We start from the raw sequence: 27,769 nt of genomic DNA, 5'->3' as shown, positions 1-27,769 counted from the left end.
TGTTTTTTTTAATGAAGCTAGGAAATGTCAGAGGTAGAGGTGAGGAGGAAGTGCATTCCAGACATGAGGGGCGTGGTGGTGGTGGTGGTTATAAGTTTGGTTGCTAAAACCTCAAGAGATATCTTGGGGTTTATGTGCTAGCCACAAGGGACTCACTAGTGCCAAGGTATAGATGCAGTACTTGTTATAATATAACATTCTTCTAATCTAAGAGTCAAGTAGTCCTGATGAAAAAAAAAAAAAGCCAATTCATTTTGACATGATTTTTTTTTTCAAATTGGTGTTGGGTCCTAGAAATCACTACTTTCTTTCCTAAGTGCTTACTATTTTGTTTTGTTTGAGTTTTTGGAAGGTTATTTGAATTTTTATTTAACCACACAATTTATTAGAAAATTAGCATTTGGGGCAGCTAGGTGGTGCAGTGGATAAAGCCCTGGATTCAGGAGGACATGAGTTCAAACCTGGCTTCAGACACTTGACACTTATTAGCTGTGTGACCTTGGGAAAGTCACTTAATCTCATTGTCCCACCAAAAAATAACATTTATTGGCAACTGGAAATGCAGAAACTTTCACAGGTTTCACACATTTTTGCCTAGTTGTTGCCTGTGAGGAGTCTTAGCATTAGACGTAGCTAACTTTGGGTTTGCTTGCTTAACTATTTTTGCTTCTTTGGCCACACTGATTATTGGTTCTTATTAAGCCTCTCAAACTTCAGGTTTCTATAGTTCCTCTAGGCCATTATATTAGCAAGAGAACCAGCAGTGATAGCTCTCTGGAAGATAACAGTCTAACAAGTTCTTTTCTTTTGAATCTCTTTCAAATGTCCCATCTTGGGCTTTCTTTTGTACAGGACAGTGCAATTGATCTGTCATGGGTTTCTCTTTTGAAATAAATGCAGATTTGCAACTTGCATTCAAGCATTAGAAAATTGGAAAACTTTTCCATCACTCCAGGTGCAGCACCATCCATGACCCAAGTAGATCTGGTATCCACTAAAGTTGTGCTGGTCAACCTCCATGGCTGGGAACAACAGGAATTTGGTGAAAAGACTGACATATCCTTAAATAATCAATTCTAGAATTTCACTTGGAATTGATTTATAAATCTTTAAGTTGTGGAATTGGTCTTTTGCCCTTTTGAAGATTGGGACATTTCAAAAGATATGAACAAACGGTTCTCAAAGGAGGAATTGTAACTATTAATTACTAGCTTGAAAGATTGCTCCAAATCACTAATAACATGAAAAATGCAAATCATAGTAACTGAGGTTTTACCTCACACCTAGCAAATAGACAAAAACAACAAAATATGGGAGGCACCAATGGAAGCATTGTGGAAGGACAGGATCACTAATAAACTGGTGGAAGAAATATGAATTGGTGTGAACATTGCAGAAAGCAATGTTGAACTATGATAACAAAGTGACTAAGATGCTAATTTCCACATACAAGGAGGTCAATGACAAAAAGAAAAATTCAACATACACAAAAATATTTATTACAATACTTCTTATAGTAGGAAAGAATGGGAAATAAAGTAGATGCTCACTGACTGAGTAATGGCTAAACAAGCAGTGTCTCGTGAATGTAATAGAATTTAAATGTACTGTAAAAAAAAGACTGAGAAGTCCAAGAAAACTCATATGAACTGATGCAAAGTGAATTGAATAGAACCCAAGAAAATAACATTCATTTTATTAAATGGAATGAACAACAATAAAACTTTTAAATTGCCTGAATTCTATGGAATTGTATCCCAAGCTGGCTCTAAAAATAGATAGGAGAATGTACTTGCCTCTTTTCTTTGCTGAGGTGAGTGATACGGGTATGAAACACTGCATATAACACTGGTTTTGGTGAATGTGTTGTTTGATTTTCTTAACTGTTTTTCCTCTTATTCTTTGTTATAAATTATGACTCCCTGAAAAGGGATAGAAAGAAAGACATGTTGGAAAATGAGAGTTTCATAAAACAAAGTATATCAATGCAATTTTTCAAAAAATACAATTGGGACATTTATCTATTTTTATCTTCTCATGCTTCTGTTCTCCATGATTTCTCTTTTTTCATCTTTTTTTTGTGGGGCAATGAGGGTTAAGTGAATTGCTGAGGGTCATACAAGTGTCAAGTGTCAAGTGTTTGAGACCAGATTTGAACTCAGGTCCTCCTGAATCCAGGGCCAGTGCTTTATCCACTGCACCACCTAGCTGCCTCTAAGGTTGCCTTTTTTTTGGTGAGGCAATTGGGGTTAAGTGACTTGCCCAGGGTCACACAGCTAGTAAGTGTCAAGTGTCTGAGGCCCAATTTGAACTCAGGTCCTCCTGACTCCAGGGCCAGTGTTCTATCCACTGCACCACCTAAGCTCTTTTCATGCCCTGGTTGTTGCTTAAGCTGAGAGATTTGGTTTTGTTTAGCATAAGATGCTCTTTTATTATATCCTCCTGAGACTTGATCTTCAATTTCCTCATAACTATTTTTGTTCTGCTTATTATTCTGTTTGGTGGAAAGGATGAAAGGGAAAAATGGAAAGACTGAGTAAGATGTGTTTTCTTGCTATCCTTTATTGTTAGGTCTTAGTTGGCAGGGAAAATGGGGCAAGACAAGTGGAATGCCCCATCAATCAGTTATTCCTAATCCATGGTTCAAATGCTATTTGTATTAGATTCTCCTCATTGATAGAGACTGATTACTCAATGCTCCAGGCCTCTTTGATCTCAGAAGTTTTCAAAAGCTTAAGAGAAGAGAGATCTCAGTCTTCTGGCTTCTAGCTTTGTGAGAGAAGACAATTATTTCCAGATTTTCTTCAGGGAGAGTTCCCTGAAAAGCCAGCATGTAGAGGAGCTAGTACCTCAATCATATTAGCTTTTTGCCAGTCTTTCTTCACTTCAGGGACCTGAAGAGCATCTCATACCACTTGCCTTCTCTCTAGAAGTTGATAGCTAAAAGAATGACATCTCTCTCCTTCCAAGTTCTTGCCAAACCTGTCCCTCACACAGGTCAGAGTATATAGTAGTCAATCTCCACCAAGGAGGAAAGTCTTATGCAAAGAACATTGAGACTCGAGTCATATCTTTCTTGGATGCAATATAGCTAAAAGTGCAATTCTGTTGCAATTATAATTTTTCACAAACATCATCCCATTCTGAGATTGTCTTTTTGAAATATTTTATGGATCTTTGCTCATTTAAAAAATTTCCTTTGGCTACATATTTGTTCCTTCTTTTACACATGCCATATTTAAGTATGAGACCATCAGAGAACTCCCTATACAGCCAAATTTGTTACATCAACTCTCATAATTAGAAGATACCTCAAAAACCATTCATTACAAAAATGTACCTATGAAGGACTCCCAACCTAGATAACATGTCCAACTACATCCAATCTCTACTTGAAAATCTGCAGTGATTGGGAACTTATTGTTTCCTGGGAATGCCTATTTTACTTTTGGACAGTTTGCATTATTTTAAAGTTTTCTTATATTGAGTCATAATATACCTCCCTGTGCATTCTTCTACCATTGCATCTACTTTCTAGGCTGCAGTGTGCAGAACATAGGATTTGAAGTAAGGCAAGTTGTATTTTCATTTTATTCTATAATTCCAAATTCAATTTAACAAAAATTTAGTGCCTAATATGTTCAGGGACTTGTGCTCCAATTTGGGATAAACAGATTAAGAAATGACAAAGTCTTTACCCCACAATGGGTTTATAGTCCAAAGATTGGAAAAGATCCATTGCTCTGAAGTTTTTCCTTGTATAACTGAGTCTAATTCTCTGTACCTTCTATCATTTGTATTTAGCCCCTCCCCACCCCAGAATTTGTTAGGGACCCATAGTTGTTAGGGACCAGTAATAAGTTAAATTACTTTGAATTTAGGATGTATGTATTTTGCATTTATTTAATTATATATTGATTGTATTCCTCTCCTCCCACCCAATGGAACATAAGTTACTAGAAGTTAGGAACTGTTTTATTTTTGTCCCCATATCTCCAGCTCCTAGTATAGTATCTAGCAAATAGTAAATGCTTAATAAATGCTTATTGAATTGAATTGAATCCTTCCTATACATAACAACCCCTCAAATATAGGAAAACAGTAACCACAACCATAGTAATGCTTTCTCTTTTCCAAGACAAACATCTTCATTTACTTCAAATCATCCTTATAGAGACTGTACTTCAGTCCTCTTACCATCTGGGTCATACTGGTCTTTTGATATTCCAACTTGTCACTAGGGTTGGGAAAGAGGAGGAGAAGATAGGTTCTGGTGACCAAAATGTCACTCACACACACACACACACACACACACACACACACAAAGTGATCAGAATTAAATTAATAAATCTCCTTCACATCTAATCAGGACCCAACCTCTAGGAGGCAATGAAATATGTCTTAAGGACTATGGCCCTATTGGTCGTTCCTCTGGGGGAAAGAGGAGCAGAAACCTAAGTCCCTAAAATATCATGGAATCTTGGGAATAGAAATAGAGTAGAAGTCTATATTCTTCCTCCCTCTCCATGTCAAATTAGGATGTCCATGCTGATTCTTGATTTGGGGGTGGGGGGTGTCTAACCTCATGTTTGGGCAGTTCCATTTCAATTCAGTATTTCAATTCAATATTTGTAAAGCACTGGGCTTGTAACTAGAGATGCAAATATGAAAACCAATATTGGCCCTGCCTTTAAGTACCTTACATTCTACTAAGATATTTATATCCTTAGTAGTAAACAAGTAAGTAAGTTATAAATAAGATACAAGGTAGAATGTGATAGGGGAAAGGAAAGAACCAACACTTGGGGCCAAATAGAAAACTACACCTAAGGAACTTCAGGAGAATTCCACAAAGAAGTGGGGGAAGAATATCCTAGGCAAGTCTGGAAGTACTCCTTTGTCACATATATTCTCCATATCAGAGCTTCTTAAACTTTTTCCACTTGCTACCCTTTTTCACCTGAGAAATTTTTACATAGCCCAGGTACATAGGTATGTAAAATAGGTACACATAACCTTTTACTGTTGCTAAATTTTCCACAACCTCCACATTCAGTTATGTGACCCTGTATGGGGTTACAACCCACATTTTAAGAAGTTTTGCTCTATATGGATGCATCACCTTAAATTTTACATTTCAATCCACTTTTCCAGAAATCTTGAGTGTGCAAAGGGAGAATATACATCCAATAATGGAGTTGGGGAAAGAGGACTGTTTTTGTAACTATTGTTCTTGCTATTCCTTTTTAGTAAATCCCTTTTCTAAAGCTCCACTGATTGATTGATTGATAATGGGGAGCATACCAGGTGGGGGCTTGTGACAGTACAGGAAACTCCATAACCCCTTACTGTTACTCCTTGAACCTTGAAGAGAGAAGTAGTCATAATTCTCTGGGGACTCAAACTTCCCGTGTGGGTATAAGTTAGTGAATTGGTCCCAGAGGAGGAACTACATTTAAAGGAAATATTGCCAGATTCTATAGTAAGAATTTTGTTTTGCTTTTTTCTTTTGAATTGATGACTTTATTATTTTTCCTTAATAATATTTTTCCAATTACATGTAAAGATAGTTTTCAACATTCATTTTTGTAAAATTTTGAATTCCAAATTTTTCTCCCTCTCCAAGACAGCAAGCAATCTGATATAGGTTATACATTACAATCATGTTAAACTTATGTCCACATTAATCATGTTGTGAAAGAAGAATCAGAAAAAAAGGAAAATACCACAAGAAAGAAAAAAAACAAGAAAACAACAAATAAAGTAAAAATAGTATGCTTCAATCTGCATTCAGACTCCACTGTTCTTTTCCTGAGTGTGGAAAGCATTTTCCATCATGAGTCTTTTGGAATAGTCTTGGATCATTGTATTACTGAGAAGAATATAGCAGGGGTTCTTAACCTAGAACCCATGAACTTGTTTTCTTAATACTCTAAAAGTGTATTTCAATATAATTTACTTCCTTTGTAATCTATGAGTTTTACATTTAAAAACCTTATCTGTAGAGGGATCTGTAGATTCCACCAGACTCCAAAGGGTCTAAAAGATATACAAAAAGGTTAAGGGATCAGAGCTGGATTATCCAGCAAACTCAATCAGTTTTGCACAAGGTCTCCAAATTTGCCTGGATCATTCTCCTTCAGGTGAGAAATTTTACTTTCCTGGACTGGGGTTCTTAAGGTAGGATTTCAGGAATCAGAATGGAAACTCCCTTTGTTCAGCCCTCCTCCAGAGCCCATCATGCACTCACATCATGGGTGAGAGGGACACATAGATCCTCCACATGAACTTCTCAGTTCAGCACTAGGAAAAAAATGGTGGAGATGAACAGATAAAAATTAATTATTTCCAAATCCATAGTTTCATACTTCTGTTGACTTTCTAGGTATCATGAAGGGCTCAACCCAAGGGAGGAAAAGTTAAAGAGACCACTGGGGCTCTGGTTCTTAGTAGGCACAAGAGGTCTGAGGAAATATTAGTTCTTAACTGTTAGATAAAATCACTGGAATTGAGCCAGAAAACCTTGGTTCAGATCTTGTCTTTTTTTTCTCACTCCTATGACTTGGGGCAAGCCAATTACTCTTTCTCGGCCTCAGTTTCCTCAAATGCGAAGTAAGAGTTGGGTTAGATCAAAGGTATCAAATTCAGGCCCATTTGGACTGCAAGCATGGACCAAGCCAGTTTAAATTTAATTGGGGGGAGGGGTGGGCAGTGGATGAAGCACTGGCTTTGGATTCAGGAGGACCTAAGTTTAAATCCATTCTCAGACACTTGATACTAGCTGTGTGACCCTGGGCAAATCACTTAACCCTCACTGCCCTGCAAAAAAAAAAAATGTAATTGGGAAATGTTTTAAACAGTAAATAAAAATACAATAAAACATAGATGATGTTAATTTGTAGTTTTCTAAGTCCATCTGGGCCTATAGAGATTTGTTTCTATTTCAGTTTGACACCATTGGGTTAGATGATTTCTAGGTGCTTTGGAGTTAGAAGATCTGGGTTCTAATCCTACTTCCAATGAGTTTTAGCTATGTGATCATGAACAAGTTAATTAACTTCTCAGAGCTTCAGTTTTTTATTTTTATTTTCATCTGTAAGATAGGAATGATAACATTTGCACTACTCATGAGGAAAATGCTGCAAAAACCTTAAAGTGCTACATAAATGTGAGTTATTATTGTTAGGATGGGCCTCCAAACCCCTCTGAGGCTTTGGGCTGGCTGCATCTACATATGAAAATTCCACAAGTGTGGCCAGAGGCAAGAGACGAGGAATGACCTTTTCCTCTGGGCTTAGCTTGTCATTCATTGGTCCTCTTCAAGAATGAAGGATGACAAGAAGAGAAGAAAGAGAAATTCAAGGAATTAGAATAGGTAATAAGGAAACAAAACTATCACTCTTTGCAGATGATATGATGTTATACTTAGAAAATCCTAGACAATTGACTAAAAAGCTACTTGAAATTATTAACAACTTTAGCAAAGTTGCAGGATACAAAATAAACCCACATAAATCATTGGCATTTCTACATATTACCAACAAAATCCAGCAGCAACAGAAGGAAAGAGAAATTCCATTTAAAATAACTGTGGTCAATCCAAAATACTTGGGAGTCTACTTGTCAAGACAAACCTAGGAACTTTATGACCAGAACTACAAAAAACTTTTCATACAAATAAAGTCAGATCTAAACAATTGGAAAGATATTAATTGCTCATGGGTAGGCCTAGCCAATATAAAAATGACATTTATTTATTTAGTGCTATACCAATCAAACTATCAAAAATATCTTATAGATCTAGAAAAAATAATAACAAAATTCATTTGGAAAAACAAAAGTTCAGGGATATCATGGGAATCAATTAAATAAATCCAAAAAATGTGGTCTAACAGTACCAGATCTCAAGCTGTATTATAAAGCAGTAATTATCAAAACAATCTGACATTGACTAAGAAATAGAGAGGTGGATCAAAGGAATAGAATAGGTACAAATTACACTAAAGTAAATGACTATAGTAATCTAGTAGATGATAAAACCCAAAGATCCAAGCTTTTGGAACAAAAACTCATTATTTGACAAAAACTGCTGGGAAAACTGGAAAACAGTATGGCAGAAACTAGATATAAACCAACATTTCACATGGTATACTAAAATAAGGTCAAAATGAGTACATGATTTATACATAAAGGATGATACCATAATCAAATGAAAAGAGTATGGAATTGTTTATCTGTCAGATTTATGGGTAGAGGAAGAATTTAGTACCAAAGAAGATACAGAAGACTAAAACAAAATGTAAAATAGATAATTTTGATTACATAAAACTAAAAAGTTTTGCACAAACAAAAATAATGTAACCAAGATTACAAGGGAAACAGAAAACTGGGAAAGAATTTTTGGAAACAAATATCTCTGTTAAAGGCCTCATCTCTCTATTATATAGTGAACTGAGTCAAATTTATAAAAATACAAGTCATTCACCAATTGATAAATGGTCAAAGGATATGAATAGACAGGTTTCAGACAAAGAAATCAAAGCTATCTATAATCATATAAAAATGCTGCAAATCACTATTGATCAGAGAGATGCAAATTAAAACAACCTCACACGTATCAGAGTGGCAAATATAACAAAAATGGAAAATATTGGATGTTGGAAGGGATGTGGGATAGCTGGGATGCTAATCCACTGTTGGTGGAGTTGTGAAAAGATTCAACCATTCTGGAGAGCAATTTGGAACTATATCCAAAGGGCTATAGAATTGTGCATTCTCTTTGATTCATCCCAAAGATATCCCCCAAAAGAGAAAAAGACCTATTTATATAAAAATATTTCTAGCAGCTCTTTTTGTGGTAGCTAAGAATTAGAAATCGAAGGAATGTTCATCAATTGGGTAATGGCTAAACAAGCTGTGGTATATGATGGTGATGGAATATTATTGTGCTATAAGAAATGACAAGAAAGATGATTTAAGAAAGGCCTGGAAAGACTTATATGAACTGATGTGTAGTGAAGTGAGCAGAACCAAGAGAACACTGTGCACAGAGACAACAATATCGTTTGATGAAGAACTGTGAATGACTTAACTATTCTCAACAGTTCAATGATTCAAGACAATCCCAAGGGACTATTGATGAAACATACTACCCACCTCCAAAGAAAGAACTGATATTGATGGAACACAGACTGAAGCATGATATTTTTTACTTTCTTTTGTTTTTTTCTTTGATTAAAGTTTTCTTGTATAAATGACTAATATGTTAATGTTTTACATGATCATACATGTAAAACCCATATCTGATTGCTTGCTGCCCCAGGGAAGGGAGGGATGGAGAGAGGGGAGGGATAAAAATTGGAACCCCAAACTATAAACGAAAATGTTTATTACTTTTTTAAAAAATGAAGGGTGAACAATGACAACAGTTAAGGTGATTTTCTCCCACTCATTCATGTACAGGGTAGAATGGAAAAGACAACTCTGGGGAGCCCTGAACCCCAGAACTGTTTGATGATTATTGAGAAAATAATCATTATAGCCAAGCCGTCAGAGATAATTGCCAGGTTCTCCAAGAAAAGGAACCACACCTCTAGACCAGAAAAAGAAGTCCATGGACAAAACCAAGCTTAAAAACTCAGTTAGCTTCAATGACTCTAGTCTTTGTTCTGAAGAGCTTGGCACTTGGTGTTGGAAATCTCTTTCTGGGGCAAGGAAAGCTCTTCTTAGTGGTCAAGACTCTGAGAGAATAAGATAGATGAACCCCACGAGGATTCCTTCTGTAGGTTCCCAGAACTGGAAAAACACTAACCATTCCACACTAAGATTAGCCAGGGATTTCAGTTGAGCAGGGGAGGCAGGGGAGACTACAGCTGAACAGTCACAACTTGAACCCAGGTCTTCTGATTGTAAACCCCTTGGGTGGAAGTAGACTAGAAAGATCACATTCCCCTATAGTCTGCACTGTTTCTGGATAGATAGAGCTGCTGTCCTCTGCCTCAGCAATACTCATTAGTGATTTAGTGATGTGATTAGTGATTATTATTGCCTCGGCTTCTGGAGATGGAGACAGAGGAACAAATATTCCCCTCTCTCACAATCCTGAGTAACTTAAGGGCTCCAAATTCTGGTTCTGGTTCTGGTTCTGGCTCTGCAGCCAAACCTCCACCTCTCTCCCACCCACCACCCACCCCACTTCCAGGGGTTCAACAAAATGGTTTCCAAATAGCATAGGAGATGGGGGATGGGATTTGGAACGGGAGGTCTTGTGGTCAAATTTGACAAGACCTGATTCTCACTTGTTGTGTGACCCTGGGCAAGTTATTTCAATTCTTAGGACTCAGTTTCCTTGTCTGTAAAATGAGGGCATCAGACTAAATTTCCAAGGTCCCTTCCAGTTTCCCATGTTTTAATACAAACAGCTTCCATTTCTATAGAGGCTTAAGGTTTACAAAAACTTTTCTTCACAAACCAAGGAAATGGGAAGAGCAAGGATTATCACATACCACACCCCCCCCCATTTTACAAAGAGGAAATTGAGTCCCCAAGGTTACTCAACAGAGCCAGAATTTGATCCTAAGTTTTTTGGTGGCGAGTTCAGAACTTTCCCCATGATACTAGGCTGTCTCTGCCCGTGGCTGCACTGGGCTAACAAACCAGAGTCATGTACATCATGGCCAATGACCCTTCTGGGGATTGGCTGTTGATGTCCAGGCTGGCGCCTCAACCCAAGGGCCCCAGCTTCCTCCCCATCAGCCAGCAGGAGGGTGTTGGGAGCCATTGCACAGGGAGGGGGCTCTTGACTGAAGCTCCAAGTGCACATCAGAAAGGATAATGCATCTTTAAGCTGTTACAATGACTTCTCAATTCTTCATTTTCACTCAGGGAGGGAGCAGGCCCTGGGAAGTCAGGCAGGCGGCTGGCGGCTGGGGGTAGCTGTCTCCTGCCACAGGAAGTGTCTGTGCGGATTTGAACAGTAGGAAACCCAGGGGTGATAAATAGCTATTTCTAAGTAAATTTCATGCATTTGCCCTTTGGTTAAAGTCTCTCCTCTCAGCACTTTCCCTGTGCACACAGCCCGACTAATAACACTCCGGAGCAAGTGCTCTCCGCTGTGACAACTGATTGCACTTTGAAGCAGTAAATGGCTGATTTCATAATTGGTATAATTTTTCACAAGTACCTGAATGTCATATACAGAAGGAGTAAGCAACCTGGGCCCAGCCTGGCCGCTCTTCAATCTTGCACAAAATCAATAATACATTAACCCCCCAAACTGATTACAATAATGGGGCCCCCGAGTAGAGGAGGCCGGGGGGCGGCAGCCGATGGATTGATGGGAAGGGGTTAATGGTAGGGGGAGATGTGGTTGGAGCTGTTCTGATAATGTAGGATCATAAGATCATAGGATCATAGATTGTTAGAGCTGAGAGAGGCCTGAGAACACAGAATATCAGAGCTGGAAGCCCCCTCTCCCCACTCCTGCACCTTTACTTTACAGGGAAGGAAACTGAGTCCCTTGTGCCCAAGGTCTCACAAGTACTAACTAGTAGATCCAGGACTCAGACTTCATCCCTGACTCCAAATTAATTGTTCCTCCCATTACATGGTGCTACTGCTTCCTGACTTCCATCAGATCCCTCGCCCTGGCCACCTGCCCCTACTCAGCTGGTCAGACTCCTGACTAGCCATGGACGTAATATGTGATATCTGGTCTCACAGATAGGGGAAAGAGGCATTAAGTAGAGACCTATTCCCACAGCACCATTCAGTGGTCCTCACCCCAGGCTGCAAGACCCTCCTGGTACTGATTCTGCCCCAAATCCCAAGGACAGCCCCATCTGAGTTAGAGTTTCTGTAGCCAGAGATGCTTCCTGATGATAGACACCCCGTCTGCTGGCTGTCAAAAACAGGTTACAGTTCTGTGTGTCTCTGTATCTAAAGATCAGTGTGCAGTGATTCATTTTGAGTCAGTCTTCCTGAGACTCTGTGTGTGTGTGTGTGTGTGTGTGTGTGTACTGGACCAACCTTAACTCAGACTGGCCCAGTGGTTCAGGCTCAGTACTCAAGTGAAATGAGACACCTGTCAACCATATAAAATTTAAGAAAAGGAAATATTTGCAGTGGTACCCTGGAAAGGACATTTAGCAAAGACATAGCATTGGCTCAGGTGGATACAGATCCCCTTAGCTCCACATTTGCCATGATGGCTGGTTCATGCAGCAGGGGCAAGTCTTTCCAGTCCAAGGTGCTGGGCTTCTGTGCCATAGCTGGATGGGAGCCTACACCAATGGGTATCTTTGTCCTCTGTCCTGGAGGGTAGTTTCATTGTCTTTTAAGGGAAAAACTAACCGATGTGGCAACCGTGGCCAGTGAATTTGTAGCTATGCCATGGGTCCCAACTTGGTTAATGCTATCTGTTATTCCTACTACACCATGTATGTGCACATCCATGTGTCTATATTAGGATCAGAGTACAAGTGGGTTCTTACATGTGCATATATAAGCTTGTAAAGGTCAATTTTGGAGAGAACGTGGGGAGAATCAGCATGTATGTGAGGGCCAATGTGTGTGTTTTTGCATGAGGGTCTGTGGATGTATGTACCTTTGTGTGTATATATGGGATTCTGGGATGGTGACTGTCAGTGAGTTATAGAGTTAGGGTGAAGAACTAGGATGGGCGAGGGGGCCATGTCTTGGAGGAGCAAGCTCAGTCCCAGGAAAAAGATAGTAGCCAGTGTTCATGAAGAAGTCAGGGGAATCTATATAAAATCAGGGTTAGGGAATGGGAGAGGGTTCAGATGTTGAGGGTGCAAATAGGGCCATAAGGAGACACCAGGGAGAGCCAACTGGAATCAGACCAAAGAGTTGAGCAAATGTCAGAAACGGGGCAAAAAGATGGAAGCTGGGAAGACACAAGACCTAAGGGGCAGAGTAATCCAGGAGTCAAAGGTCTAAGAATGAGAAAACTCACAGGGACAGAAGATCTGGGGCTAGGCAGGGTCAGGGAGCAGGAGAAGTAACCAAAGCACTGAGAACAGAGCTGAGCCAGGATCCTTTGCCTCAGCCAGGAAACATTCACACTTCAGGGCAGCATGCAAACCAAACTCTAAGCATGGGTAGTCCCTCCCCTATATAAAGGAGGGAGGAGGCAGAAAGGAAGGTAACTGCCAACAAGGAGATCTAGGTAGAAAGGTCAGAGCCATGTCAGTTATGTCAGGGCCATGAGTGTATGTATGGACATTGATATAAATATGAGTATACACACATGCCTATACATGAACAATGTCTGTATTACATATATAATAACACAATCACATTGTGTTCGTGTGTGTATGTTCACATGTTAATCATGTTTATGTGCAGGTGTATATATTTGTGTGTTTATATATGGCTGTGAATATGTTAACAAAAACCTGATAATCAGAGCCATTCCAAGGTGGAAAGGGTTGTTTTGGGAGGTAATAAGTTTCCCATTACTGAAAAATATTCAAGAAAGGTTAGGTTCCTGCTATAAAAGCTCTCTGATGTTCCTTCTAACTCAGAGATTCTGTAATTATGATTCAAGAGCCTGATGGAAAGAATCCTAGACCAAGTGAGAAAAAGATCGAAAATTTTTCCAAAGATCAGCACCTGTCCTCTGGTCTTGTGATTACTGGATACATAAATAATCTTTACTTATCACTCTTCATAAGTTACTATGAACTAAAGAACACTAGTCTTAGAATGTAGTGCTACCCCCTCCCCAACTTTTTTGTAATGTGGTCCTAGAGATGAGGTATGATGTCTAAGGCTGCTTCTCCCAAGAAAGAATTCCAACCTTTGGGAGAGGGTGGTAGTATAACATTCAGTAGGAAGAGTTCTGGAGTAGGAGTCAAGAGAATGGGATTCTAGTTTTAGCTTTGCCACTGACTATGGATATTTGACACTGCAAAAGTCCCATCACTTATCAGAGCCTCCATTTTCTTATTTATGAAGTGGATAAATTAGGTTGGCTCTGAATGATCACCACTTCCCTTTTCAGAGATTTGTAAACTATCTTCTTAATATTGCATATTAAAAATTTGCCAAGGAACCAAGGTTAAGTTTTCAAAGGAACATTCTCATGAGGATCACATACAAGAGTATATAGGAATATTCCAAAAAGTCACAGAAAAGATAGATGGGATTATAAGTACAGGTGGATTGAGATGACTGGAGGTTCTCAAGAATGCTGTTCTGAAGTTGTAACAGCAAATAATTATGAGGAACAAGAAAAAAGGGAAATGTCTAAAGAAATGGGTGAGGCTGCTTAGGAAGCTCCCTGCTAAGTCTCGATTGTTTTTAAAAGATAAAACACGGAAAAAGTAAGAGCAGACAATTGATGACAAATGCAAAAAAGGGGTATGGTCCTATAAGAATACTGTCAGGCACACTACAGCTTATAAGGATTCGGGCTCCCTTTGGATGCTAAAAAAAATAATACCGTAAAAAGTTATGGGGGCAGCTAGGTGGCACAGTGGATAGAGCACTGGCCCTGGATTCAGGAGGACCTGAGTTCAAATTCAGCCTCAGACACTTAACACTTACTAGGTGTGTGACCCTGGGCAAGTCACTTAACCCCAATTGCCTCACCAAAAAAAAAAAAAGTTATGTTGTAGGTAAGAGGAAAATCTAAATGGGACTGCTGCAAGGGAGTAATGAAATGATGATAGAAAACAGAGACAATGTTAAACTCCTCAACATATTTTTTTTAGTTTTTCCTATCAAGAATAATGATCTCCAGATTGGGAAGAAAAGAAGGAGGGAAGGAATTGGAAGCCAAGATAAGGGACAAAATGGAAAGAAAAGTCTTACCTGACCTCAGTGAGCTTAATTCACAAGGAAGGTATAGATAAACTAAATTCCAGGACATCCAAAAAAGTCACTGAGGGTGATCTCTATAAAATTGTAAAGAATAAGAGAGATTCAGCAGAACCAGAAATGGGCCAATAATTGTTCCAGTTTTCAAATATGGAAAGAAGATCGATTCTTCAAAATGTAGGCCTATAAGATTGAGTTCAATTCCTGATGCAGTTCTAGAACATATCATTAAAGGCATGTTTTGTGGGCCTTTAGAAAGATATGTGGTGATCCCCCAAGAATCAATGTGGATTTGTCAAGAATAGTCAAGACAGATATACTTTATTCTAAATTTTTTTTAATTGGAAAAATGCTAAAGACATAGTATGGTTGGCTTTCTCCAAGGCATTTGTGGATGATATAGAGAGATATGGGCTAGATGATAATATGTATTTGGATTTGCTTGAATGACTAGGCACAAAGTCTAGTCATTGAAGGATTGATATCAACCTAGAGAGTGATAGTGAGATCCTAGCACTTGAAATTTGAAAAAAATACCTTGAGATGAACTAATGTAAGGCCCCCACTTTTTTAATGGAAAGAAATTTATAAGGTCGCAGATCTATCAAAATATCAAAGTAAGTATCCTTAGTGAGATTTTTTTCAGAAATTGATACATTTCATAATTTTTTTTAAAATTCAAAGCATTTTTAGTTGGGATGATTTGTTAAGAACTGTTTTAATTTCATTTTGGAACATTCAGGAATTCTGATTATGACAATACACAAATCAATGTAATTTTTGCAATAAATGTCTGAAGTTCCTGTCAGAATATTAATGAAATAATCTTGATAATGAAACCACATGTAAAAAGGATAAAGCCTAGACTGATTTGATCAAAAAGTGAATGTATTATGGGAATAATTTTATGTCCTTAATTCTATCAGTAATAGAAACACTTTAATTCACAATTTATCCTCTTCTTTTATTCGCCTACTTAAAACAGAAGTACATCCAATGGTTCTCAGTCAAACCTAAGGAACAGGAGATCATGAATGTCAATACTTTTAAGAGTCTGAGGCACAAACAACATTTGAATAAGGCTATTGGAAACATAGGTTAATCAACTCATGAATGGCTAGGCAAATAGTATGTAGTGAAATTAAGATTTTAACCCAGATCTTTAGGGGAAAAAAGGTAAAATGATTCAATTTTTGTCCCTATCTTATTTTACATTATTTTATCAATGACTTAAATGATATGTTTCTCAAGTTTGTGAGTAGTGAATTTGTTGGATTTTGGAATTGGGATACAAAATTATTTATAAAGACTAAGGTCTTTATTTAAGATGAAATATCATAGAATTAAATGTAAAGTCCTACACTTTGGTTCAAACAATCAACTGTAAAGTTCATTCAAGACGCTTGGCTAAAAAGTAGTACATGTGAAAAGGACTGGTCACTGATTTTAGAGAACTGGAAGCTCAATATAAGATAACAATATAAATGGTATGATACGGACGCCTCCTCTTCCCCCAACTAAACATATTACATCATTTGAGACTATATTAAGAAGATCCTACTGCCCAGAATGAGACAGAGATAACCCTGTTGCCCTTTGCTCTGATGAGACCATTAAGTCTAGCTCTGTGTAACACATTTAAGGAGGAAAACTAAGAAACTAGAACATGTCCATCAGAAGGTGACTAGATTGATGAGGATTGAGTAAATGAAGCAAGAAAGTTCAATCTGAAGAAGAAAAGAAATGAGGAAGAGGTGTTAGCAGAAAGGAAGTATAATAACTGTCTTCAGATAAAAGAGATCAGATATTCTGCTTAGCTTTAAGATCAGAACTAGGACCAAGGGTTAGAAGTTACAAGGAGGGGCAGCTAGGTGGTGCAGTGGATAAAGCACCGGCCCTGGAGTCAAGAGTACCTGAGTTCAAATCCGGCCTCAGACACTTAACACCTACTAGCTGTGTGACCCTGGGCAAGTCACTTAACCCCAATTGCCTCACTTAAAAAAAAAAGTTACAAGAAAACTGAAGAACTGGTAATAACTGACTAATAATCAGAGTTGTCTAGAAGTAGATTGAATATTTCAGGACGTAGTGTCTCTATCACTGAAATTCTTCAAGGAAAGAATGAATGACCGTTTTGTCGGGTATGTTAAAGAGGGGCTTCCAGCCCAGGTATGGGTTGGACTAGATGGTCTTCAAAGTTGCTTCCTATTTGGAGATTGTATAAATCATAATAAGACTTTCTATAGCTGAATTCCATAGGGAGATTCATGTGTGTGCGTGTTAGCAGGGTGTCACTGGACTTTAGGGGAGTACTAATCTTTTGGAGGTGCTGGATCACAAATCCCCCTCCCTAGGCACTCAGTTTCCTCATCCAAGCCCCATGTCCTCTAACAAGAGCCAGTAAATACTTTCAGAGTCTTAAGGATAGTTAAGTAGCAAACTATCTGTTGATAATAAAATTTGCTTGCCTCTCACAGACATCCAATTTGCTTACTATCCAAAGAAAAGAATTGGGTGTCTGCTTCCGAAATTGTTTTAATCTCTGCCAGAGAATGCTTCTGGCAGAGTTTTTCAACTGGAAAATAGGAAATGAATTAGAAACAATAGAGGAACGTGAATAATCTAGCTTAAGATGTTTGATCTTGGAGATGAGATGAAGTTTAAATCGATTTCCTAGTTCATGGCTACAGGCCAGCAGCAGGTAGAGGGAAAGAGTATATCTGGGGGAGGTTTAGGATTATAGCCAGAAGGGACCTTAGAGCACAGAATGTTAAGGCTGGAAAGGACTTTAGAACAAAGAATATTCAAATTTACAATATAAAAGCTGGAAGAGACCTCAGGACAAAGAATGTTAGTGCTAGAGGAAACCTTTAGAACAAAGAATGTTAGAACTGGAAGGTACCTTAGAACAAAGAAAGTTGGAATTTAGAATGTAACAATTGGAAGTGACTTTAGAAGACGAGAGGAATCTTGGGAAGGATTTCTACTTCCCTTCATTTGAGAGATGAGCACTTTAAGGCAGAGAAAGTTGAAGTGACTTGACCAAGGTCATATGGCTACTCTTTGGTAGAGGCAGGGTTAAAGCTAAGTTCTTCTGGCTGGTATATGAGTCTTCTTTCCACTATACTATGCAGCCCCCTGCTGGCCTCACTCTGTCCCCATTCTCTACCCACATAGAGACACTCATGCTCTTCACAGGTGGGTAATTGGTTTCCCTGATGAGAAAACACACACACTCATTGGATCCAGTCCTACTCTAACTTAGTCCTGAGTTCTCACCAAAAAAACCATAATGGGAGCAATGAAAATGGATGTGACTTGGAAATACTGAGAGTGACAGTAGGGAAGGGAGAGAGAGGAAGGCAGAGCTGTAAAGAAACATAGGGCACAAAGAAGAGTTAAGAACATGCCTCACCCTTCTCTGTCGAGGTGGGGGGGGCTATGGGTGTAAAACATTGCATGCACTGTCAGGATTGGTACATTGATTTTGCTGAATTGATTTTTCCCCTTTCTTTTCTTGTCTTTTATTTTTTAGGTATTTGGGGTTAAGTGACTTGCGCAGGGTCACACAGCTAATAAGTGTTAAGTGTCTGAGGCTGGATTTGAACTCAGGTCCTCCTGAATCCAGGGCTAGTGCTCTATATACTGCACCACCCACCTACCCCCCCCCTTTCTTTTTTAAATGTTTGTTTCAAGGGATGGCTCACCGAGCAGGAGAAAAAGGATAGTTATATTTTTAATGGTGGTTATGTAAAAACTAAAGATACAAAACAGGATTTTTAAAAAAAGAAACTTAAGGGGGCAGCTAGGTGGCGCAGTGGATAAAGCACTAGCTCTGGATTCAGGAGGACCTGAGTTCAAATCCGGCCTCAGACACTTAACACTTACTAGCTGTGTGACCCTGGGCAAGTCACTTAACCCTCATCGCCCCACAAAAAACCAAAAACCAAAAACCTAAAACAAACAAACAAACAAAAAGAAACTTGGAGTTAGTTAGGGAACTATTAGATTCAGAATCACAAAAGTTCTCTTATTATCATTCCTTATCAGATATTCAGGGGGCAGCTAGCTGGCACAGTGGATAGAGCACCAGGTATGGACTCAGGAAGATTCATCTTCCTGAGTTCAAATCTGGCCTCAGACAATTACTAGCGATGTGACCCTGGACAAGTCATTTAACCCTGTTGGCCTCCACTTCCTCATCTATAAAATGAGTTGGAGAAGGAAATAGCAAACCACTCTAGTATGTCTGCCCAAAAAAAACCCAAATGAGGCCATGAAGACTCAGACATAACTGAACAACAAATAACAACTATCACATATTCCTTGGGCCCTGGGTCACCCTGTGCCCAGACCCCTGGATCTTTTCCCTAAATCTCAGTGAAATCAGTCTTAGCTCAGGCTCTGTCAGACTCTCCAAAGACTAAATGAGTTTTCTCAGTCTTTTATAACTTCCTCAACTAAACCAAACCGTACTCTTCAGTGCACATCTCCATCTCCACGTCCATGCACCTTCCTTCATATTTCCAGGTTGGTCTCTAACTCTACAAACACCAAATACCAGCTCTGAGGCTACCTCCAGGTACTTAAATGGACACTAAGAATAACAATCCCCTGCGTGGCTACCCCTGACCACAAGCCCAGGGTGCATCACTTCTCCTCCATTCCATTACTGCACCACAGCATCCTTGGTATCTCACATGCTCCTCCAACCCTTCCCTTCTCCTGCTTCTCTCTGGATAGTCATGGAGGTGGGTCTACCTCCCTAGTCTCCAAGAAAGAATGATTTCATTTCTGCTGAGGAAAGGTGCAAATAGACTTTTCCAATGCATCCTGGCCCGATGTGCTTAGCAGCCATTTCTTCCTTTCCTGCTGCTCTCACAGCTGACCCATACTGCTAAGGACCAGAACAATGCATTCCAGACTTTGCTTTTGTTTAGGTCTGTTCAGAGTCTCTTCCTCCTCCCTTCCAGAAGTAAGGCTACTCCCTCCAATCCCCATCACACACTCACTCACTGAATAATCATTCATTAATGCTTTATTTTGATCAATTTCTTAATTTTGTATTTTATTCATTTATTAGTTAAACATCTATGTATCAGGCACAGTGTTAGGTGCTGGAGACAAAAGTGGAGCAGTCCTTGCCTTTGTGAGGCATGTGTTTCAACAAGGAATGTTAAGATATAAAGATGCAGAATATATGCAAAAGAAATTGGGTGGGTGGGAGGGTGGGGATTGAGGCTCAGGCAACTGAGGGGATCAGGAAAGGCCTTCCTCATCATGTAAGAGGTGGTTCTTTGGGGCTAGAAGGATGAGGAGCCATCATTTCCACAGCCATACTTCATTTAGGGCATTGATGTCTTGATGATCTTGAAACTGGACCCCAATTGTGTAAAGGGGATGTATCTGAGGGAATCTTCTGTGCCAGGTGGGTTATCACTGCCTATACAGAGTCCAGGGTCCTAGTTCTCATAGGAATGACATTGACCCTGACCAGTTCCATATGGCCATGGTCTGGGGATCTGAGATATTATTGGCTCTTTTCTCTGATACCCCTCCAGGATACCCTTTACTATCCTGGGCCTGAAACAAGCAATAATGATTAACTAGATAACCTAGAGTTCAACACTGAGAGCCAAGACAGTTTTCCTTGAGTGCTAGCAGGCCTCCAGATGCATAGGCTCTGGACTTCTTTGCCTAAGTCTTTTTTTTTTAAATTTTAATTAAAAAAAAATTTTTTTAGTGAGGCAGTTGGGGTTAAGTGACTTGCCCAGGGTCACACAGCTAGTAAGTATTAAGTGTCTGAGGCCGGATTTGAACTCAGGTACTCCTGACTCCAGGGCCGGTGCTCTATCTACTGCGCCATCTAGCTGCCCCTGCCTAAGTCTTTTGATACCCATTCTTTAACTTTCACCCTCCCCCCAAACATTGTAATATATGTAATAGCTAGATGAGCTTGTCCATCAGACCATCTGAGTGGTGTTGGAGCTCACTGCTCACAGCACCATTCAAAATCAAGACCACCTTCTCCAAGATCCAAATGGCTCTTGGGAATCTGAGTATATTCAGGAACTCTAGAAAAGCCTTGTCCAGCCCTGATGCTTAGTAAGTGAACTGGAACAACCAAGACCTGTGAGATTAACCAACCATAACCTGGAATTCTGCTTCAAATGCCCTTACAAAAGATCTATCATTCTCCATCAAACCCAACCCAAGCCTAGCCTACCAAGCTCATTTTAGTCAACTTAATCTGTCAATCAACTAGCATACATAGATAATCATATACTATGTGCAAGACATTGTGCTAAACATGGGGGATGTTGTTGTTGTCATTCAGTCATTTTTAGTCATGTCAGACTCCTTGTGACCCCATTTGGGGCTTTCTTGGCAAAGACACTGGAGTGGTTTGCCATTTCCTTATCCAGCTCATTTTATAGATGAGGAAACTGGGTTAAGTGACTTGTCCAAGGTCACACAACTAGTAAGTGTCTGAGGTCAGACTTGAACTTAGGAAGATGGATCTTCCTGACTCCAACCCTGCACTCTATTTACTGAGATCTTCAGGTATCCTCAAACACTGGGGCTACAAAGAAACAAAGAAAAGCAAAAACAAACAAATAAACAAAAAATAGCCCCTGCCCTCAAGAGTTCACAGTCTAAGGAGGAAGACAATATGCAAACAGTTATGTACAAAAAAACACTATTTGTGTATGTATGTGTGTATATCTATGTATGTTTATATGTATGTATGTGCCTGTGTGTACATGTGTGTATATATATATATAAATACACACACATATATATATAAATACACATATATATATATAAATACACACACATAAACATACATGGAGAGATACAGAAAGACACAGTGAGATAGAGACAGAGACATAGAGACAGAGAAAGTTGGAGATCATCTCAGAGGGAAGGCACCAAGATTAAAGACTGGGAAAGGCTTCTGGCTTCATGTAGAAGGTGGGCCTTTAGCTGAGACGTGGAAGACATCAGAGAAACCAGGAGATGAAGATGAGGAGGGAGAGAGTCCAGGTATGGGGCACAGTCGATTAAAACACTCTGAGTCAGGAGAGGGAGTGTGGTATTTGAGGAATGGCAAGAAAGTCAGTGTCACTGGATCTCAGTGTACTTGGAGGGAAGTAAGAAGACTGAAAAGTAAGAAGGGGCTTTAAATATTTGATGCTACAAGAAACAGGAAGCCACTAGAGTTGATTGAATAGAGAGCAGTGACATGGTCAGACCTGGCCCTTAGGAAAATCACTCTGATAGCCAAGTGGAGGATGGACTGGAGCAAGGAGAGGCTCGAGCAGGGTAACCAGACAGCAATCTATTATTGCCCAGTCAAATAAGGAGATTAAAATGCAATCGGAGGGGCAGCTACGTGGCACAGTGTATAAAGCACTGGTCCTGGATTCAGGAGGACCTGAGTTCAGATCCGGCCTCAGATACTTGACACTTCCTAGCTGTGTGACCCTGGGCAAGTCACTGAACCCTCATTAGCCTGCAAAACAAACAAACAAAAATGCAATTGGGAAATAATAAAATAAATAAAAATTCAGTAGGACATCGATAATTTTAATACATGGCTTGTTAAAGTCAACATGGGGCCTGCTGGGCTCCATATGTTGGGTTGAGTGGCCCTGACTTGCTTCAACCCATACCTCTCTGCTGCATTGGCAACCATTAGTCATCCAGACTCTTCCTGAAGTCATGGGAAGCCCATCACCTATTGAGGCATCTCAATTTACTTTCTTTTTTCTTTCTTTATTTTTTTTTAAAGAAAGTGGTAATTTGGGGCAGCTAGGTGGCACAGTGGATAAAGCACTGGCCCTGAATTCAGGAGAACCTGAGTTCAAATCCAGTCTCAGACCCTTAACACTTACAAGCTGTGTGACCCTGGGCAAGTCACTTAACCCCAATTATCTCACCAAAAAAAAAAAAGAAGAAGAAGAAGAAAGTGGTAATTTTTATTTTGTGTTTTGTTTTGTTTTGCGGGGCAATGGGGGTTAATTGACTTGCCAAGAGTCACACAGCTAGTAAGTGTCAAGTGTCTGAACTCGGATTTGAACTCAGGTCCTTCAGAATCCAGGGCCAGTTCTTTATCCACTGTACCGCCTAGTTGTCCCTTCAATTTACTTTCAAGTAATGTTAATTATTTGGGGATTTTTTTTTTCCTTCCGTGGAATTGAAATCTGCCTTTCTACAGTTTCCACTCCCTGTTCCTAGTTATGCCCTATAGGGTCAAGCTGAACAAGCCCCATCCTTTCCCACATGACAGCACTTGAAATACTTGAAGACAGTACTCATATCCAATCCCCCAAGTCCTTTGTTCCAGAAGCAAAATGTCTCTGGTCCCTTCCACCCATTCTCCCATGCTCTTCCACAAGAAATGTGGGGAGATTTTTCTCAGTAGCTAGAGAAATTAGAGGGTATACTAGGAGAATAGAGGTCGATAAACCAGCCGAGTCTCATCTCTAGAAGTGGCTCATTACAAGATAGCAGAGGTGCCGGATTCACCAAATGAACAGAGATCTATAAACCAGCAGAGTCCCTGCTCTGGGAGCAGCTAATTACAAGATAGCAGAGGTGCAGGGTTCACTGACTGAGCAAAGGGCTATAAACTAGCAGGAAGACTTGCCTTCTGAGACAAGCTTTGCAGGGGAAAGAATACCACACTGGGAGTCAGGGGTTCCAGGATCTACTCTTGGCTTTTCCACTGATATTATATGACCATAAGCAAGTCATTTTCCCATTTCTGAACCTTGGGTTCCTTCTCTGTAAAATGAAGGGTGATGATCTCAGGGCCCCTTTTAGCTCTCATTGTTGACATACAAAGGTTCTTCTCAGATCAAATATCCTAAGAATTATATATTACTTTATGGAGTAGTGGAGAGAGAGCCAAGAAGAGCTGACTGGAGGACCCTAGACGAATCACTCAACCCCTCAGCACTTGCCATTCTATTCCTTTCTCTGTCATGTCACAAGGGCAGCTGGGTAGTGCAGTGAATAGAGTGCCAGACTTGAAGTTAGGAAAGCCTCCTCTTTGTGAGTTCAAATCCAGACTCAGACACTTAGTAGCTGTGTGACCCTGAGCAAGTCACTTAACCCTCAGTTTCTTCATCTATAAAATGAACTGGAGAAGGAAATGGCAAACCATTCCAGTATCTTTGCCAAGAAGAAGAGTCAGACAAAACTGAAAATGACACAACTCATGTCACAGGAGCATCTGTGGCTCCTTCTTCTAATTAACCAGTTTCTTCCAGAACTTCTGTTTTAAGGAAAGCACCTAGGCTTATTAAGAGCAGAGATTGTCTTTCTTTATGTTTTTATTTATATTTCCAGAGATCATCACAGTGCCTGGCACACAGTAAGTGCTTAATAAATGCTTATTGTTTAGACTTGACCAGGCAATGCCCTAAGGATATTAGTTTTAGAGAATGTGCTGACCTGCACATTCCTAATCCAGGAGATTTTCCTAATCTAGGAATTTTTCCATATCAATGAATACCTTAGATCTAGTCCTTATCCTTATGAAGTAATTAATCAACCCCTTTACAGACTCAATAAATATTTGTTATTAGAGAGATAGAGCACAGTAATAGATAAAAAGAGTTGATCTCAGAGTCAGAAAGATCTGGGTTCAAGGTCTGTCTTAGACACCTACTGGCAGCATGACTCTGATCAAGTCATTTAACTTTTTAGTGTCCCCAGGCAACTCTCTAGGAATATAAATTGTAGAGTCTCTAGAAGGCATTTCATCACAGGGAGTTCCCTAGGCCCATGAAATTACAGGTCCAGACCCCCTCTAGTTCCATCCCCCAAATTATTAAATACCTATTATATATGGTACTATACTCAATACTGGTAATAAAAAAGATGAAAAACAACATAGCCCTTGGCTCTGGGGACTTTACAGTCTGCCAGATTAAAAAGCTAAGATTCTGAAGGGGTCAGGGGATGTCTGGCTAATGGTAGATCAAAGTGCCAGGTCATAGGAAAGTGGGGATATTGTCATCTTCACAGCTCCCCAAGGCCAGGAATTCTAGAAAGGCTAAAATGTGTCTTGTATCCATCCTCTCCTTTCTTCTACTGCCATCCCTCTGGTACTAATCACCTCCTCCACCTCTAATCCTCACCCTCTCCAATTCATCTTTCACACATTGCTGATCAAATCTCTGAAAACATCATTCATCTGCTAAGAACATTCAACAACTCATTGCCAATAGAATAAAGCCTAAAATCCATGGCCTGGTATCTATCATAAAGGGCATAGACCCCTTATATTATGACTATGCTCCATTCCTTCAGCCTAATCTCCCAATAACCCACTATATTATAGGGGTCCTTGAATTAGTATGTATGTCTACTACATACATACACACAGATACACATATATATGCATACATGTATAACTGTATCTCAATAAAATTGGCTTTCTTTGTAATGATGTGTATTTTATTTTATGCATTTAAAAATATTATTCTAAGAAGGGGTGCATAGGCTTCACCAGACTGCCAAAGGGGTCCATGACACAGAAAAGTTAAGAATTTACTCTCAAAACCCCTTCTATTTCATCCAAACTAGTCTATAAATCTTCCCCTAAAACCACCTTTCCCAGTTCTTTTGTTCATGTCAGTTCTCCTACCTGTAATGTGTTCTAATTTCCACCCCTTTCCTTGCATTTTTATCTAGCAAATGGGCAACATTTTCCTCCCTATGTTTAGCTTCACTCTTTGATCAGATTGCTTCTCTGGAAGTCAGGCAGTGAAAAGAGATGAACTTGAAGTCACAATATCTGAGTTCAAATCTCAGCCCCTGATACCACCTGTGGAAACTTGGGAAAATCACTTAAATTTACTTGGATTTGGTTTTCTACTCTAAAAATTAGTTGGGTTGAATAATCTCTGAGGTCCCTTCCAGCTTCAAATTAGTCTACAAGTGAAGGCAATGAGTAGTATCTAAGTCTCAGTTCGAGGATCATAGGATTCCAGAGTCTTCAGTTGGAAAAATACTGTATTCATTTCCAGGCACCACATCTTGGCATAGACTTTGACCAAACCAGATCATGTCCAGGGGAGAGTAATTAGGATAATGACAAAGCTAGAGACTACAGCATATAGGAAGGTTAGTTAAAGGAACTGTGTTTGATGCAGAGAAGGAAGCCCTGCAAGGGGGAGACACATAATAGCTATCTTCAGGTAGTTGGTCAGTGAATAAACATTTAAGCACCTACTCTGTGCCAGGCTAAAGTGCTCAGGATACAAAGAAAGACAGTTCTTGCCTTCAAGGAATTCACAATCTAATAAGTTGCTACTTAGAGAAAGGTGTCATGTCAAGGAAGATACTTGTTTTGTTTGGACCTTTAAGACAGAACTATCAATAATGGGCAGAAGTTTCAGGAAGGCATATTTTGGCTTGATATTTTTTTTAAAATACCTGCTAACCATTAGGGCTATCCAAAAGTAGAATTGGCTGCCTTCGTGGTCTTCAACTGAGACTGAATGACTCTTCAGGAGTGGCATGTCCTACAAAAAAGGGAATGATAAATGTTGGAGAAGATGTGGGAAAATTGGAATACTAATGCATTGTTGGTGGACTTGTGAGCTGAACTAACCATTCTGGAGAGCAATTTGTAACTATGCCCAAAAGGCTATAAAGCTGTGCATACTCTTTGACTAAGCAATGCCACTATTAGATCTATATCCCAAAGAGATCATTAGAAATGGGGAAAGGACCCACATGTATAAAAATATTTATAGCTGTTCTTTTTGTAGTGACAAAGAATTGGAAATTGAGGGGATGCCCATCAGTTGGGGAATGGCTGAACAAGTTGTGGCATATGAATGTAATGGAATACTATTGTGCTTTAGGAAATTATGAGCAGGTAGATTTCAGAAAAACCTGGAAAGACATATATGAACTGATGATGAGTGAAGTGAGCAGAACCAAAAGAACATTGTGCACAGTAACAGCAACATTGTGTGATGATCATCTGTGATAGACTTAGCTCTTTTAAGCAATACAGCAATCTAAGACAATTCCAAAAGACTCATGATGAAAAATACTCTCTACATCCAGAAAAAGAACTAGAGTCTGAATGCAAATCCAGCATACTTTTTTCACTTTTGATGTTGTTGTTTGTTTGTTTCTTCTTTCTTGTGGTTTTTCCCTTTTGTTCTGATTTTTCTCCCACAACATGACTAATATGGAAATATGTTTAACATGATTGTAATATATAACCTATATCAAATTGCTTGCTGGCTTTGAGAAGAGCGAGGGAAGGGAGGGAAGGAGAAAAATCTGGAGCTCAAAATCTTACAAAAATGAATGTTGAGAACTATCTTGACACGTAATTGGGAAAAAAAGAAAATACAAAAAGAAAAAGAAAAAAAGAATGGGATGTCCTAGCAGAAATTCTACACCAAACCCAGACTAGGTTAGCTGCCTTCTGGGGTTCCTTCCAGCTCTGAGATCCTGCCACAGCTCCATTAAACCTTCTCTGACCATGCCAATCTCCACTGAGTTCCCATTTCTCTATGGCATTTAGTAACCATGCCATTCATTTGCCACTTAGCACATACTGCACTGACTATCAGTATCTGGGTGCATGTGCATTATCTCTCTTGTTAGTCTACAAGCTCCATAAGACCAGGAAATCTATCTTATTTAATAAGAGCTACCATTTATATGATATTTTCAGGTTTCAAAGCATTTCACGTATGTTATCTCATTTGATCTTTGCAACAACCTTGTGAGGTGGGTGCTATTACTGTCCTCATTTCACAAATGAGAAAACTGAGGCAGAGAGAGGTTAAGTGATTTGCCCAGTGTCACACAGCTGGTATGTGGCAGAGCCACTTTCATTAGGTTTAATTCCTTTGGACTTTTCTACCATGACCCAGAAACCTTTTCA

The sequence above is a fragment of the Dromiciops gliroides genome, chromosome 2, assembly GCF_019393635.1.
Source record: "Dromiciops gliroides isolate mDroGli1 chromosome 2, mDroGli1.pri, whole genome shotgun sequence".
NCBI classification, from domain to species: domain Eukaryota; kingdom Metazoa; phylum Chordata; class Mammalia; order Microbiotheria; family Microbiotheriidae; genus Dromiciops; species Dromiciops gliroides.
Note: the sequence above shows the minus strand (reverse complement) of the source record.